General features: G+C 40.6%; 1 long non-coding RNA gene across 2 annotated transcripts in view; it reads left to right on the top strand.

The window, feature by feature from the left end:
- Positions 1-3,884, top strand: part of LOC120433114 — a 68,161-nt gene extending 64,277 nt beyond the window's left edge. Inside the window, exons 2-3 of one of the 2 annotated variants that reach the window (XR_005608327.1) lie at positions 1,964-2,075; positions 3,501-3,884. This is a non-coding gene — a long non-coding RNA (uncharacterized LOC120433114). Of the gene's footprint in view, positions 1-990; positions 2,076-3,500 lie in introns of those variants that run through there. The other variant, XR_005608326.1, reaches the window with a different exon arrangement.
- Positions 3,885-13,348: the final 9,464 nt, after the last annotated feature.

The raw sequence follows: 13,348 nt of genomic DNA, 5'->3' as shown, positions 1-13,348 counted from the left end.
TCTTGGAAACAAATATTACATATGGTAAAAATGGTAAATGGCCTGTATTTATATAGCGCTTTTTTAGTCCCTAAGGACCCCAAAGCGCTTTACATATCCAGTCATTCACCCATTCACACACACATTCACACACCTGGTGATGGCAAGCTATGTTGTAGCCACAGCCACCCTGGGGCGCACTGACAGAGGCATACATAGAAAGGCTGACATACATAGAAAAGTTACCTCTCAATCAAAACAGGGTTTCTGCAGTGGTCAGTGCCACATTAAATATATTTATTAACAGTCATTCTGCTGGAAGGATGCAGGTAAATTAAGAATAAAGATCTCTTATTATTTTAGAATTTGTTCAATTATTGTTTTTTAATCGCCTCAAAAAAAGCGTTGCTTGGTATCTGGAGCTATTTACACGTGGAACTGATCATAAAATGTGATATCACATAAAATAATGACATGATTAGCTAGTTGCTAGAGTAAAAATTAGCAAAGATTTTATCAAGGTCTGAGAGCATTGACTGAATAAAGAACATAGACTGAATAAAGACTGAACAGCCCATGTGGATAATCTAGTGCCACTTTTATCTGCTGTGTAGTTTAAATACTTATATTTCCTCAAAACAGCCAGTAACCACATTAAAAATGTAAACACCTAAGCGTGCCTATAAGAGATAAGAAAACAATGCTCAAGAACTTTGATAGAAAAACTGTTTTACTGTTTTAAAAAGACATAGCACAGCTTCACAAAAATCACAAGTTCATTTCATGTGCTAAATGATATAAATTGTCTAAGCCTTTTTTTGCTCTAGGCTTGGTCTCTTTTATGCTTTGCCCAAAACAGTTGATAATTAATAACCAGCAAATGTTATCTAGTCAACTATTTAATAACAAGTAATTATCTGCAAGGTGGCTGGGCTCTTTGCCTTAGAGATAGGTTGAAGAGCTCAGACATCTGGAGGGAGCTTGCAGTGGAGCCGCTGCTCCTGAGTGTTGAACGAACACAGTTAAGGTGGTTCAGGCATCTGGTTAGGCTGCTTGCTGGGTAAGCCCCTTTGGAGGTTTTCCCAGGCATGCCCAACTGGGAAGAGACACTGGGGTAGACCCAGAGCTCATTGGAGACAAAATGCTCATCTGGTCTGGGAACACCTCAGGATCCCCCAGGAGGAAATGCAAAGTGTTGCTGGGGAGAAGGACTTCTAGAATTCCCTTTTTAGCCTGCAGTGACGAAAACTCAAGTTCAGATAAGTGGAAGATGGATGGATTCCCAGTTTATGAGTTTGTGTCACATTTCATAGTTGTGTTTAAATGTCTGTTTAGCACACATTAAAGCTGGACTAGTGTGACTAGTGTGACTGTTTAAAGTTCACAATAGCTCCAGTAAATGGCTCCAGTTATACTGGCAAAAGAAAAATGTGTTGACATGTTTTGGTAAGATATTAAAGTATTCTCATTAGTCTTTATCACCCACTCTGGCTCTTCCAATGTCAAGGGTATGTGAGAATCTTCCCTGAGTAGCAGGTGTGATAATTGAGACTATAAGGTGAACCAGGCTAGACTGTAGGCTAGACAACGTGTGTGTGGATGAGAAGTAAGTCACAGTCGATAAGGATTTTTGCTGTGGGATAAGCTTGGAAGACTTGACGAAATTTGTCTTGACAAATTGCTTCCATTGGCCTAAAACAAGTTCCCAACATTCTTGGAGGTGACGAAATGTCTTATTTCCTAAGGCAATAAGAGTTACATTACCACATCTACCAGGAACTGCAAGAAGGTGTCAGTGAAATATGTGGCTTAAGGATTTGGCATAAATGTTGCAGTGCTGAGATTCAAATGGATGCTATTTTAAAGACGTGTAATTTTATAATTCACAAAACTACTATGCAAGTGTTTTTTCTTTGTGGATACTTACAAAGTTTAGTTCAGCCTTAACCCAACTTTATTTTATGTCTACATGACTGGGAGAAAGACAGTAGAAGAGTAAAGGCAGAGGATGAATAGAGCCAGCAAGAGTGATGGAAGATGGTCACTGAAGATGAGCCATGGGGGAGTGATCAATGGAGGCTGAACAGCAAAAGACAGTAAGTATTATTCCGCATCAAACAATGTTGTTCTAGGCAACCCAAAGCCAGTGGGACAAAGACAGAGACTGAGAAAGATCTCAAAAATCTCCACACTGGGGAAACAAGTTCCAGTGATTTATTCAGCAGATCGTCTGTTTAAATCATGGGAGAGTTAAGGCACTGCAAGGGAAAAAATGCCATAACCAAAACAAACTTTATTGCTAACAGTTAAAGTGTGTGTGTGTACTTCGGCAGGGGAACAGGTGGGATGTAACTACAGAGATTTGAATACAGATGCTACCAGCTGCGGCACAGAGACTGAAACCCTCATTCTGAAAAGCCTCTGGAGGGAGAAGAAGCTTTAATGGATGGGGGGTAAAATTAGTAATGGCACTGAAACAAAGATGGATCCATGCTGCCAATATCAGTATGTAGTCCTGTGAAGGGAGACTAAAAACCTAACTGGCATAGCTGCCAGCACTCTCTCATGTCCCAGGGGTCTTAAGTACCTTAGCTCCACAATAAGCTCGGAAGGTTTTTTCGATTTGTTGAGTTAGACCTTTATTTAAGTGTATCTTTTCAGAAATGTGCCTCTAACTGTGTCTCTTTCTCAACATTTCTTTAAATAGTTTTTGTATATTTTGAGGGATAGAAGTACTGATCTGCCCCATCTGGCTACTATTTGGCCCCACAATATAAACCTATGGATCACCCTGAGAATTTGTACACACATCCATGGACCACAAAGGAATAAATCCAATGACCCTGGTTACCCCTTGACTGTAACATAGTGATGCTTGGGAAGGACTCCTTTGTGTCGATTCTTAAATGAAGCACTCCTCGTGCCTTGAGCATCCGTTTTTAAAGTGCAGAGTCGTCTGATGGACTCCTCTAGAAGCCCCCTCTGGACTGTATGCTTGACAGGGTCCAGGAATAAACACATGGTCAACAGTGCCATAAGCATCAGCATCATTAAAATGCTGTGGTTCATACCATGTAAGAACAAGAGTAAGTCATTTTTATCCCTAAGCAGTGCAGAACCATTGCTGTGACGCATTCTTGAAGCCTGACTCATATTTCTCCAAAACACCATTACTGGGATAAAACAACTTTTCCCGCCATGTTAGACAGAAAGGGTTATTTTAAGAGTAAGAGGAATTTGTTTTTGAAAGCAAGCTAAACCTATTTCCTGTTGGCAAGTGTACTGCTGGAAATAATATGAGACAGGAAAGAGTGGAGAGGCTAAAAACTGTGAGATCTTACATTGTCAGTAGAAATACGTGGCCTTTAGGAAACCCACCTGAATAAATACATGCAGCACTATTTGAACAGGACGAACAAGATAAAAGAGTCCCACCTGAAAGTCCTCTTTATACTTGTAACACAATTTCAGCAATGCAAAGCATTAAAGTGTCATAATTTTATTTTTCTTGTTTCACACAGAGCCAGTCAAGATGTCAAGGCTGTACTCGGTGGTGCGGCCAACAAAGATGAATGATCTTATACGAGAGACGACTCTGAGGTCAGGCTGATATTGTCATAGCACTGACTTTTTAGTTTGATTACCATCGACCTGCCTCACTGGAGAATGTATTGACTGAGAATGTGAATGAGCTATCTTGGATATTTATGACCGCACTTCATTCATGCATTCCTGATGCTGAAGAAAAGGCCAAAGACAAAAATGAAATTGCTCAATGAATTGCCTAAACTTTCTGAGAATCTGTTTTTGTGTGATGAAATTTGTTTCTTGCATTTCTGTCTTCATTTGAAAACAATTACTTGTGTATGAATGTAATTCTGCATAAATGACCGTATGTTGAATTAGTATTGGTTGTAGTATTTTTTGTGTTAGTTAAAAAATTTTACTGTATATGTTTGTCTTGCTGACCTTGTAACCCAAACAACATGTTTCCGTACTACTAACCTGTCTAACAAAATAAGTTTTGGGAGGAATGCAGTTGCTGTAGTAGTTGTAGAGAGCAAGTTGTAAAAGAAGTTGCACAAAGCAAAAAGTTTTGTCTCTTGAGGTCTTCGCTCTGCAACCTACATTACACTGACTTTCTCAAAATTCATCCAAGGCCGCAGTCCTAGCTGTAACAAGAAACTCGAGTTGGATAAACATAACTATGAGACCATTATTCATGCTCATTACCAGGAGCTCAGAGACTTCAGTGAAGTGGAGCTGAAGAATTGATTAGTCCATCAGCTGAAAATGAATATTAATATGCAATCAGTTTGATTACTAATCATTAAAGTAACAGATAATGTTAATGTTAATAAAAATAAAGAGACATTTCAACACTTCAGCTCTTCATTTGTGGACTTTTAGCAGTAGATGCTGATTGTGTTGTGCTTTGAACACTGGAAATATGATTCAAATAATTTGAACTTCAAATTCAGTGGGTAACTAGGTATTGTGTTAGGAATGAAAAGGATGCCACATCGTTTGATTGAATTGAGAAGCACCAACCACAGAGGGTTGAATTCAAAGATAGCATGAAAATCAAAGTGGAAAAATTATGTGGCAAGCTAGTCCATTTTACTGAAATTGGACTGCAGCAACTCAAAATGGTACTCAGTAGTTTGAACATGCCCTAAAATTGTCAGGCATGCATACATGCATGTGGGGTCATACAATTTGATATGAGTAAAGGCGTCCCAGGAGATCTCAACTCAGATCTGAATCACTGAGCGCCTAGACAATCCAATGTGCAACCTGGTGGTATCAAATGGACTGAAACATAATGCCCTAGAGGCGTTCTAATGGATTTAGGTCAGGTGAGTGGGGGGGCCAGTCAATAGTATCAATGCGTTCATCCTCCAGGAACTGCCTGCATACTCTTGCAACATGAGTCCCAACATTGTTGTACACCAGGAAAACCCAGTACCTACTATACCAGCATAAGGTCTAAGAATTTTATCCTAACACCTAATGACAGTCCGGGTGCTGTTGACTATCCTGTAGAGGTCTGAGTGTCCCTACCTGGATATGCCTCTCCAGACTATCACTAACAAACCACCAAAGAGACCAGAGACGGTCACACTAGTGGCCTGCTGAAGGTTATTTTGTAGATCCCTGGTAGTGCTGATTCTGGTCTTCCTTGCACAATTGAGCAGATAATGGTCCCGCTGGTCAGTTAAGGACCTTCTGCAGCCTTGACCAGCTCTCCTAGAGTAAATACCTGTCTCCTGGAATAGCTGGCTGTCTCCTGGTATCTCCTCCATCCTCTTGAGACTGTCAGGAGACAGAGCAACCTTCTGGCAACAGCATGCATTGATGTGGCATCCAGGAGAACTTGGACTATACTGTAGGGCCCAGATACATTAAGTTCTATTAGAACGTTCATGTTAGTTTTGACTACATTTTTGACTAAGGTAGCCCCCAAACCTTATGGAGCCTTAGGTAATGAACTCGTAATGATCTCTTACTGACTTTGAAATGGTTCCTTTCGAGGTGGGGAGTAGGTCTGCACAACTCAAAGCCCTAGATCTCAGACCTAGGACCATGGCAGCCTCAGACTGATTGCAACGTGTTTGCAAACTGTTTGCCTTTCCACAAGGAGGTTGTCCTCCTATTTTTACTCTAGTGAGACTGAGCCATACGTGAACATGAACAGAAAAACACATTTTTCCCAAAACGTACATCTAATAATAATGCATATAGTGTGGGAAGGTGAATGGAGTTAAATTGCAACTGCAGTTATACTGCAGGGATAGTGAGAGAAAGGCACACCAACAGTGTCCCAACAAATTTATCACAACATATACATAGACTATATTAAAGAAAACTCCTATAGCAAGCACTGTGATTTTTTTTTTTATATATACGAAATGTTTTTGGTAGTGCAAATTATTTAGAAATCAGCATAACTGAAGGAGACATGAAAGAGGTGTTTTGTAGAAGAGATACTGAGATACTGCAGAATAGAAGATATCTGTGCTTGAGTGTGTGTATATGTGTTCATGTTTATATATCTTTGTGAGGACCAAAAATTAGAATGCTACTATACTTGTGGGGACCAACGGTCCCTTATGAGGACAAAATGCTCGTCCCCATGAGTTTGAAGACATTTTTGAGACTCAGAATGTGGTTTTAGTGTCAGGGTTACAATTAGGTTATGATTAGGTTTAGGCCAAGGGTTAGGGTTAGGAATTAATTTTTGATGGTTAGGGTTAGTGGCTAGGAAAGCATTGTTTGAACAAGGGACACCTGCTTGTGCTACATTCCTTTTTACCAGCTGCTGCCATTCATAACGTATTGTCATGTAGCTTGGCACTAAAAAAATAAAAAGAAGGGAAAAAAAAGAAACGTAGAAAACCAAGGAGTGAAACACACACCCTGTTATTTTGTCAGTGTCACTTGTTTGGTGCAATGACAGGAATAGGTTGGGTGGGTTGAGGAGGAGGGGGCAGTGGGGTGGTTGGTTGGACCTTGAAATCAAGCAAGCAAGAGAATGGACCCAACTGAGCAACGGGCTGGCAAGGCAGGCGAAAATAAACAGTGGGCTTGAAGAATCAATTCAGCGTGCCTGTCAGAAGACTGTCAAACTCCCCTCCATGATGGACAGTCTGGATGTTCACAGTCTATTTGCCGCCAGGCTGTGGAGCGGTGAGTAAGTGAACCATGCCGGGCCGAGCAGACAATATGAAGAGCGAGTGCAGAGCAATATCTGCTGTTGCCATGCTAGATCAGCATAAACGTCAAGGCCACTCTGGTGTGGCCTGAGGGGTCTTCTGGGGAGAGTTACATCCAGGAGGTGGGTGTATTTTTGCGCATAGATTGTCAATATATGCATATGCTTGCAGTGTGATACGTATTAATCACTGCAGGATTGTACGTGAAAACTGATAACAAAAATCAGCCTCGAAATTTCAATTAACTCAATCCATTTACTTATGGCTCGATTTCTTTTTCATGGTGTCCATATACGCCTACACGAGTAGCCGAGATGAATTCACAGAAAATCTCATATAGGGATGATGTTGTAAGCAATTAACAGCTGGTTTTGTTCTCAAAATTAAGCAGAACACCCCCAAAACAAACAGAATCGTCTGTAATTATTCATAATTATCACCCATGTTGTAGCCATGCAGAGACACCCGCAACGATAACAGGATTTTTTTTTAGCAGTTTAAGAACGGAACTCATCCAGGAGTTTCTGCAAGACAGATAATATCATTCATCAAGTCTCGGGGAGGGGAGATTTGTTTTCCCCTTGTGCTTGACTTGTCATCATTGCTCAGTGGTGAGTAAATTGTAATTAAAAATAGATTACTAGTTACCTGATTAAAAATGAAACCTGTAACAGCAGACACTTCTTGAAGTTTGTTTTTTTTTTCCCTTTAGTTTACTTTGATTAAAAAAAGAAATATATATAATTCATACTAGCATTCTAACAATATGTAGTCTACGAGCCTGCAAGATTTGCAAATGATAATATTCATTTGAAGCTCTAATTTTACAGAGTGCATAATCATTCAGATTATAATTAACATCTCCATGCATATAATAACTGATTGGTTACAAATTTTATGCTACCCCAATCATCTGCAGATTTTCCTAACATGCAAAATAAAACACTGCCAGTTTTTTCTTTGTTATTTTTTTTTTCTTTTTTTACATACAGCTCTCATTTCTTATTTCTTCACAAATGTTTAAAATTCCAGCCCATGGTGACCTTTTGCTTAGTGGGTATTCACATGTATTCATGATGGGCTATTTTGTGTAATTAGAGGTCTGATCAGGGCTGGTTTGGTGTGATCATGGTGGAATTAATGTTTAAACACTCACTGAGTGCTTTATTTCGAACACGCCCTGTCTAGTCTAGTGCAATCCAATATAGCAGCTATCTAATAAATGATCCTTGGTGGACAGCTTTTAAGCTCCTCTGTAAACCCCCTTTAAAATTTCTTTATGTTTTGCATGTGGTTTCTTCTCATTTTACCCCACAGTTTTTCACAGTTGGTTTGAAGTGCCTTTCACTTCCTCCAAGCACAGTGTTTCATTTTTGATTTTGTCCCCAATGTCTTTGGAACTTCCAAGGCATCTTTTACAAATGTAAGACACGACACAAGGTTGTTTTTGTGAGAGTAGTGTTTTCCTTTGTGGTGTCCTTCCATTTACACTTATTCTTACACTGTTCGTGGACACACGGATAAAGGTTTTAGCAGGTTGTAGACATTTCTGCAGGTGTTCTACTCTTACCCTTGGGTTCTTTTTCACCTCTTTCAGTATTGCATGTTGTGATCTTGGTGTGATCTTTGCAGGATTCCCAGTGATTGAGAGAATAAGAACAGGCTTGATGTAACAGTCTCATTGTGGCTTGTGAAAACCAAACTCTTTTTTTTTCAGCCTTTTCTGACTTTGTGCATTTCTATAATGTTTCTTATACATTTTTGTGAATGGTTGACACTGACCAGTTATTATTGTGATGATGTTCTCAGTCTCTTTTTATTTATAAATAAGGGCACCTCCACTACCCTTACCTCCAGTCTCTTTTTCTTAATTGGAATGCTGGACATCAAGTCCGTGCTGTGCGATGCTGCAAATTTTGGTATTGATGTGAGAGTAAACACAGAGCCAGTATTGCTATTTTAACGACCACTAAATCACTGTGATTGTTACTTTTTAACAATAGTTAGTTCACACACAAAATACAACTTTAAGTTGTTTTTTTAATGTATTTTAAAACTGGGCTTTTTAAAGAGCTGTAACATAAATGTTCATCCATCCATTTCCTTCCGCTTATCCAGGATGGGGTCACGGGGGCAGCAGCCTAAGCAGAGAAGCCCAGACCTCCCTTTCCCCAGCCACATCCTCTAGCTTGTCCTAGGGAACACTAAGGCTGTCATAAAACGGCTGTGCAGGCAGGTAGGAAGGAACACATATGCAAACTCACAGAAACGAAAAATAAACTCAAAAACACAGCTTTATTAGCTGGCGTGGAGGTGATACAAAGACTGGGATTCTGTAACTTAGTGAAACACAGGGAGAGAAACAGCCATGAGGGAGGACGTGGCATGGAATTGAGGGAAACACTGACATGAATACAGAGAAGATGCTTGAACCACCTAACCTGGCCCCTTTCGATGTGGAGGAGTAGCCGCTCTACTCTGAGCCTCTCCTGAATGGCCGAGCTCCTCATCTATCTCTAAGGGAGAGGCCAGCCACCCTTTGGAGAAAGCTCATTTCCATCACTTCTTATCCGCAATCTTGTTCTTTCAGCCACTACCCAGAGCTTGTGACTAAAGGTGAGGGTAGGGACATAGATCAACCAGTAAATCAAGGGCTTCGCTTTTACATTTAGCTCTCTTTTCACCACGACAAACCAGTACAGCGTCCGCATGACTTCAGCCGCTGCACCAATCCATCTGTCGATCTCCTGCTCCCCTCTCCTCTTACTCATGAACAAGACCCCAAGATATTTAAACTCCTCCAGCTGGGGCAGTAACCCTGAACTACAGTGGGCACACCACCTTTTTCTAGCGGAGGACCATGGCCTCATACTTGGAGGTGCTAATTCTCATTCCTGCCGCTTCAAACTTTGCTGTGAACCGGAGATCGGAGGCCGTCACCTAATGAAGCCAACAGAACCACATCATCTGCGAAAAAAACAGAAGAGATCCTGAGACCTCCCAAAGTGGAAACCTTCTCCCATTCGGCTAGGGTTAGAAATTCTGTCCATGAAAATTATGAACAGAACTAGTGACTAAAGCCATCCCTTGCAGAGTCTAACACCCACCGGGAGCAAGTCTGTTTTATTGCCGTCAATTCAAGCCAAGCTCTTGCAATCACTTTATACTGACTGAATGGCTCAAAACAATGGGCCAGCCAGCCCATACTCCCAGAGCACCTCCCACAGAATACTCAGAGTGGCACGACCAAATTCCTTCTCCAAGTCCACAAAATACATGTCGACTGGTTGGGCGAACTCCCATGCACCCTTAAATATCCTTGAGAGTGTAAAGAGCTCGTCCAGTTTGATTTCCTCATTAACAAATGTTAATTAGCATGTGAATGCTTATATGAAGTTTTCTATTGAGCACTGAGCAAATAATATGTTTAAGCATTTGCCAGCTATTTTTTCACTTTTCTTTTATGCAGTAGAATAAGATGTTTTTGCTAACAATTTAAACCCTGATCATATTTCTCTGTGGACCGTGTACTCTTTTAGTTGTTGCCTTCAGGTAAATGTAACACAGTTTACCTACTAACTAATTAGTACTACTAGTATTAAATCCAAGCGCCCCCAGCAGCCTGCTGCAATACTGCATATTGTCACTGGTATTCAACCAAACTAGCAGACAAATAACAAAACAAGGTCAGGAACAAGAGCCTTGTGCCTGACCAATACTGAATCACTGAAATATACATTTCTTCAGCCTGACGATGCATTTAGATAAAGATGCCTACAGCATGTAGTAAGCATAAGAATATAGATAAGTATACACGAATCTTCAAATTTTTTGTTAGCAGTCCTATGCTGTCTCATTCAGTGCACTATATCTGCATTATTAAAACTCTAGTTTAGACTGCACAGGCTTTTGATGTAGTTCTGCACATTCAAGGTAACTGTTTGAATCCAGCAGAACTGTCCTCTTTACCCCCTCCTCCCTGTTTGTTTCACAGTGACTTGCTGTGTCGGAGCGTTCATGCTCCATTGCTCTGGTCTGAGCGCTCAGCTTGCCTTGGGGTGTCTGGGTTCTGCAGCGCAAGACAGTAAATCCTCCCGTGTCTGATGGCTATTGATTAGGTATTCACATTCTGCCTCCCGCCCGGGAGAAAACAGCTCTGGCCTCCACTCCCTTTCACTCATCATCCCTGTCTCCTACTCACCGTTGCTCTTCCACCAGCAGGCCCTCACAAAGATATGACAGAATACAGTATACTATGTAGGATATAGGCACCGCTTTGCACTTTATTTCAGCCTCTCCTCAACTCCACAAACATTTCACTCCTGCTTTTGTTTATCTGAGATTATGACCCCCCGACAGTGTTTCTCTTTTATTTTCTCTTGTCTTGTCGTTTCCTCTTTGTCAAAGCCTAATTTTCACCCCTCTCTCCTACTCTAAAAATGTCACTCTCGTCATTTCTCTATGGGACACAGCAAGCACTGTGGATGTAATTACCACCCGCTGAGGGAGTGTGGAAGCATTGCGTACTTGCGTGTCATCGCTGATCATGTTAATGTATGCAGATGAGACTGTGCATATGAATCAAGTGTTTCCCCTTGGTGGAAGGTCTAAACATAGCTGACCAGGCATTCACCTTAACTGCTCCGTGACACCAGCTGCAAAATGCTGAATGAGAAGCAACTCGAAGGAGTAAACAAATAGGCAGCCCTCAGAGGAGATGGAGAGTAGCTGTACATAGCAATACATAAAAACACATGAAAAAGAACAGGCTTCAAACACACACACAACAAAAGGGAACAGGCTGACGTGATTAGTGCATTTATTTCAAATGGAAAAAAAAAAACAGCCTCTCATTGACTTTGTGCTCATTCTGCTGAGAATCTCACTTCCTCAATAACTAAAGTCGTGTTGAAGCACGGCAGTAAATGTAATTTAGGAGACAAAAATTGGAGCTAAACTATTTATAGCTGAGATGTGAGTAAACAGTATGCAAGTGCAGGTTACAATCACAACTTGAATACATCATTTTTATTTGCTCAGTATACCTCAGTGCCACAGTTTAGTGTGTGTATTTACAACCCTTCGCCTCATGTCATATTTCACCACGCAGCTTTTACCTAAAAATATGAGCATAATATAATCTCCAGGTGAAAAAAAACAACAAAAAAACCCAAGATTTTACCTTTTATACAGCACTGACTAAATCTCAGTAGGCATTCGTGTTTGTGTGAGAGTCGGAGGCCTTTAATGAGTGTGTGTCTGTGCAGAAGAGTATGAGGATGTGTTAAAGTGAGTAGAACTATAAGTGTGTGTGTGTGTCAGAGGGAAAGATAGAGCAAGTGAAGGATTGTTTATTTTTTTTATTTTCTGTGAGAAAGTGCAGTTGTGGAGAAGTGTGCTTCTGTGTATGTGTGCAAAAGATAGAGAGACATGCTTTCAGGATTTTGTTTAGGGATTGCCACTGTGGATGTCAGTGCGTACGTGAGTGTGTGACAGAAAGAGGGATTACAGTATGTGTATGTGGGTGTATGTTTTTCTGTATGTGTCTGATTGTGAGAGAGTAAGAACAGTATGCATTCTTGTGTTTTTATGAGTCTCTAGAAATATATTGGCCTAAAATAAGTCCGTTTTCAAGATCTGACGCTTCTACTATGCGTGTGCGTAAGCTGTATATATTGGATGCATGCGACAGAGGATCCATAAACTGCCTGTCGCTGAGCTGGAGGCCTGCCCGGGAGCCTCTGCTAACCTTCTCTCAGGTGATTTAAGAATCTATCGATTTCATAGTCCTGCTTTGTTTTTCCGCTTTTTCATAAATAGCAGATCAAACTTGTGATCCCCCCTGTTTGTTTTGTTCTCTTTCTCCTGTGGGCTATTTTCGCTGACATTTCCACCACTATCCATGGTGCAGGAAAATCATTTCATTTTTCTGCACCTCTGCAGGCAATCCCAGGCAAAAACAGTGAGGATGATGACGAATATCCTGGGATCAATAAATAACGGTGCATAAGAAGTGTGTGATTAGCTCAGTATCATGGTGAAGTTAATAGAAATAGTAAAACCAGTGCTGATGTTGTTAATGCACTGGAATTGAATTCATACCTTTTTAAATAATACCAGGTTTAAGTGCTCAATTCATCCAAATTGCAGGAAAGGGGTTGTCTTGGTTACCTGTAATGGTAAGATGGAAGTGATGTGAAAATGGCTCTGATTTAGGTATCCACCTCCAATCCAGTGGAGGTGGATGACTTTTGTTGTGGTGTTCATAGTACTGAAACATCAACAGCACTGCCTCACTGTGTCGCGTAACTGAAATCTCAAAGACAAATATCTCAGCAGTTGAAAAATAAGATCATGAAGCCAAAAGTATCAATATGACATTAATCAAAGTGCATGGGTGGTTTGGAGCACTTCTCAAAAGTTTGTGTGCATAGACCTGTAAAATTTCACTGCTTTGCACTGTGACGAACGCTCACATAGCCAGTTTGTCTGGAGCATTCAGACAGCAATAGGCTTTTCTAATTTTAGCATGTTTTTTAAGCTACGAAGAGAAAAAATTAATTGCATTTAATTACAGTCATATGAAAAAGAAAGTTGTCAAATGTACCCATTAATAACATGTAAGGGTGTACTTTCAAAAATACAGCCTTATT

Source organism: Oreochromis aureus, linkage group 15 (assembly GCF_013358895.1).
Source record: "Oreochromis aureus strain Israel breed Guangdong linkage group 15, ZZ_aureus, whole genome shotgun sequence".
NCBI classification, from domain to species: domain Eukaryota; kingdom Metazoa; phylum Chordata; class Actinopteri; order Cichliformes; family Cichlidae; genus Oreochromis; species Oreochromis aureus.
This window is presented reverse-complemented; position numbering and strand designations above follow the sequence as displayed.